This window comes from Arachis duranensis, chromosome 1, assembly GCF_000817695.3.
Source record: "Arachis duranensis cultivar V14167 chromosome 1, aradu.V14167.gnm2.J7QH, whole genome shotgun sequence".
NCBI classification, from domain to species: Eukaryota; Viridiplantae; Streptophyta; class Magnoliopsida; order Fabales; family Fabaceae; genus Arachis; species Arachis duranensis.
In genome coordinates this window covers 62915582-62920007 of record NC_029772.3, presented here as the reverse complement: position 1 = coordinate 62920007, position 4426 = coordinate 62915582, and positions in this window count along the sequence as shown.

The following is a 4426-nucleotide window of genomic DNA, read 5'->3' as shown; positions in this document are numbered from 1 at the left end:
CCCTGCCCTCGCGGAGGGCAGGGCAGTGTTTCCACCTTGAAGCCCCGTGTTCGAAACTTGGATGCTACACACGCTACCCATTTTCCTTGGCTTTCTTGGTACCAAAGTGAGGCTTAATTCCTTGCTTCCTCATGGTCCCGTGTTCAACTCTTGTGGTAAGCATTGTAGGCATTTTCCTTTGATTTTCTTCCCTTGTGAGCCTGATACTGCCCTTGTGGAGGGCAGGGCAACATTTTGTTCTTCTTGATTCCAAGGCACAGATTTGTGCTCTGCCCTTGTAGTGGGCAGGGCAGAGTTGCCTTTCATGCTTTGTTCCCTTATGTTGCCCTCCTAGAGGGCAGTGTGCCCTTGTAGAGGGCAATGCTTGCTTCCTCCATTATAAGCCACGCCTTTTTCTCCTTTGGCCACACTTTCTTAGGCCATGCTTTCTCTTTTATTCTTTTCTTCACCTACAATAAACCAAAACAACCACTCCAAGTATCACTAAATTCACAAGGCTTATAAATCAATTAAAATTCAATTAAAATTAGCTTAAACCTCATGAGTTAACATTAATTTCATGGTGGTTGTTTGATTTAAAGAAGTTATGCATTTTCACTCCAAATCACTTACTTAGGATGCAAGAAAGTGCATAAAGACTAATAAAACAAGTGAAATTAGCTTGAAAAATGGGTATATGATGACTTGTCATGAATATAGGGTTCTCAATGAGGAAGGCATCTAGACAAGGTTGAGTACGACATGAGTACTCAAGCTACGCTTAATAATTTGGTCAGTTTTCTGCCTCAGTTGAACCCAGGAATACCAAAGTATGAAGACATTAGCGAAAGAATAGAGTCAAAAAAGTTGAAAGAGCCAGACGCAACATAGCCAAGTTAAGGAAAAAGATGGAGGATGCTGGCTTTTGGAAGAAGCTGAAGGAGAAAGGAGGAGCAAGTAGCCAGTAAGAGGGAGATCAAAAAGGAGAGAAGAAGAGAAGGGAAAGCAAGCTAAAGAGTAAAAGGTGGTGCGGCTCTTTGCTCATCAAATTTAATAAGGAAGAACACGATTCCATATTTATTTCATGAGTTAACATTTGTTTAAAATCATTTGCATTCTGTTTGTCTTTCTTTCTTGTCATTTTAGCTTTCTAATCTAAGTGCTTATGCCATGCGATCTTGCTTGAGTGTATGCCTTGTTCCCAATTCTTGAATAAAAGAAAAATGTTGTGAAATAGAGAAAGAGTAATAGTCCATTTTGGTAGAAGTTAGAATAAGGTTATGTGGTGGTGCATGCTTGAACACTTAGTAAGTTCACTAATAAAGTTGAAGGGTAGAATGTTCACCTTAAGTATGAGCTTAATTTGCTTCATATGAAACCTTTGTGAATAAAGATCATGGTAAGAAAGAAATAAAAAGGAAGAATGAAAGAAAAGCCAACGTTAGTGGCAAAGTTAGGCCACTAAGGGGCAGCACTAACATTGGCAATAAAAAGAAAGAAACAAGGAATAAGCTAGGCACCAATAGCTTGAACCTTAAAATATATGCCTATGGTGCTTTTGTATTAGGACATCCTTGGATGATTAGGTTCTGAAGAGTGCTTTATCACTTGATAACTTGGCTTAACTAACCCAGGATTATCAAACAAAAGTCCATTATCAAGAGCAGCCTAACTACAAAGCATTTAGTAACCCAAAGAGGTGCTGGCCATCAATTTCTCAAGGATTAGATTACAAGCTAAATGCCTGTAGCGTGTATGTGTTGAGGAGAGGCTTGAATTAGTAAGTCTGAGGTGTGCTTTAACACCCAACACCTTGAGCCAACTGGGTCGGGAGTGTTAACTGAAAGCTTACCATAAAGAGCTGCCTCAACACAGAACATTGATAAACCCCATTTTTAGGGTTTATCTTGTGTTGAATTTAGAGGGATTTTATCATATTTTCTCACATTTATTCAACGAAATAGCATGGTTTTGTAATTATCCTTTAATTGTGCTTAAGACTGAAAACATGCTTTTTAGGTCTTAAAATAGCTAAATTTAATTCACCTTGATTCCATTCGATGCCTTGATATGTTTGTTTAGTGATTTAAGGTTTAGAAGGCAAAGATTGGATTGAGGGAATGAAGAGAAAGCATGTAAAAATGGAGAACTCATGAAGAAATGAAGGAATTGCCAAGCTGTCAATCTTCACCTCTTCGCGCTTAATCGACCACAACATGAGCTACATAGGTCCAAATGAGGCAGTTTCAGTTGTGTTGGAAAGGGGATGAACCAAGTAGTGTTAGTTTGAGTTTTCACCATGCTTTAGGTAGAATTCTAGAGAGAGAAGCTCTCTCATCTCTCTAGAAATTAGGTTAGGTTTAGATTAGGATTTTCTTAGATCTAGTTTTAATTGTTGTTTCCATTTAGTTTCCTTTACCATTTATTGTTCCTATATCTTTGCTCTCTTAGTTTTTCATGTTAATTTCTTCTATTTTGCCACTTTCATGTCTATGAGCACTTTGTTGGTTTTAGTTTCCTTTAATGCAATTTCATGTTTTATGTTCCTCTATTGTTTAATTGCTTTGTTATTGTTATTTTCTTGCAATTGGTAATTGTGGATTTATATTTCTTTCAATTTTATTATGCTTTCCTTTTATGCCTTCCAAGTGTTTGATAAAATGATTGGTAGGATGTTAGAGTAGATTTTTGTGTTCTTGGCTTGGGATGGTAACTTAGGTGAACTTGAGTTGCTAATGTCCAAGTGATTGATAATTGGTATCCATTGACACTAGCTTTCACTAAGTCAATTAGTGAGTGGCTTATGGATTGGGATTGATAAGGCTCATTTGACTTTCCTTCACTTGTTAGAGGATAACTTAATGAGATTGATCCTTACAATTATCATGTTGTGGTTAGTAACAAGGATAAAGATCCTTAACCATCAACCATTGCCAAGACCTTTTTACCATTAGAGTTTCATTTACTTTCTTGTCATTTACATTTCTTGTCTATTATTCCAAAAACCCCAAAACACTTATCCATAACCAATAACATGAACACTTCCTTGCAATTCCTTGAGAGACGACCCGAGGTTTAAATACTTCGGTTTATTTTTATTGAGGTTTGTACTTGTGATAAACAAAATTTTTATTGAGGAATTGTTTGTTGGTTTAGAACTATACTTGCAACGAGAATTTATTTGTGAAATTCTTTACCGACACAATAATTTCCGCTCATCAAACAATATGCTTCAAAATAAAGAATAAGCCTTTAGTAAGAAAAAGGAAAGCAATAAGTTAACACCAAGGATCAAAGAATAAAGAGGGTTCATAGAAGCAACAGAGTTAGTGTTTAAGGGGATGTTGTAACTGGGAAACTAATAAGTTTATGAGCTTCAAAGATATCATGCATGAAACCCCATAAACCAAGATTGATTATCTTTCAATAAGGGCTTACATCTATCTCTGTTTTTATTCATTTATCTTATGCTTTATTGCTTGCTTGGGGACAAGCAAGATTTAAGTTTGGTGTTGTGATGCCTATGCATCTTAGGCTAGTTTCACAAGCCTTTTTCATTAGTTTTTACATGGTTTCATGCACTTTCTCAGGCAATAAGTAAGCATTTGGATGAGTAATGTATGCATGTCATGATTCAATCAAACATTGATAATTATGAAAATTTTCACGAGATTAATGCAAGAATTACTTGATGCAATGAATGATGCATTATCTTGTGATTATAGCAAAGTTTTGATGCATTTGTTTAGTTGATGATAGGTAAAGAGAGGCAAAAGAAGGGGCAGAGAAGAAGCAGAGGAAGCAATGTTGGTGGCCCAAGTTGGCTCACCAATGTTGGCTCAAGGAAGGAGAAGCAACGTTGGTGGCCCAAGTTGGCTTACCAACGTTGCCCATCAACGTTGCAAAGAAGGAGGAGGCAACATTGGTGGCCAAAGTTAACTCACCAACGTTGCCCATCAACATTGTCAAGGAATGGGGAAGCAACGTTGGTGGCTGGTGCACGAAATTGTGATCATCAATGGCGCCATCAACATGATACGCTCAATTGTAATCTCAACTCTTTATCACAACTTCGCACAACTAACCAGCAAGTGCACTGGGTTGTCCAAGTAATAAACCTTACGCGAGTAAGGGTCGATCCCACGGAGATTGTTGGTATGAAGCAAGCTATGGTCATCTTGTAAATCTCAGTCTGGCGGATTCAAATGGTTATGGAGGATTGATAATTAAAAGATGAATAAAACATAAAATAAAGATAGAGATACTTATGTAATTTATTGGTGAGAATTTCAGATAAGCATATGGAGATGCTTTGTCCCTTCCGTCTCTCTGCTTTCCTACTGTCTTCATCCAATCCTTCTTACTATTTTCCATGGCAAGCTGTATGTTGGGCATCACCGTTGTCAATGGCTACAGTCCCGTCCTCTCAGTGAAAATGTTCAACGCG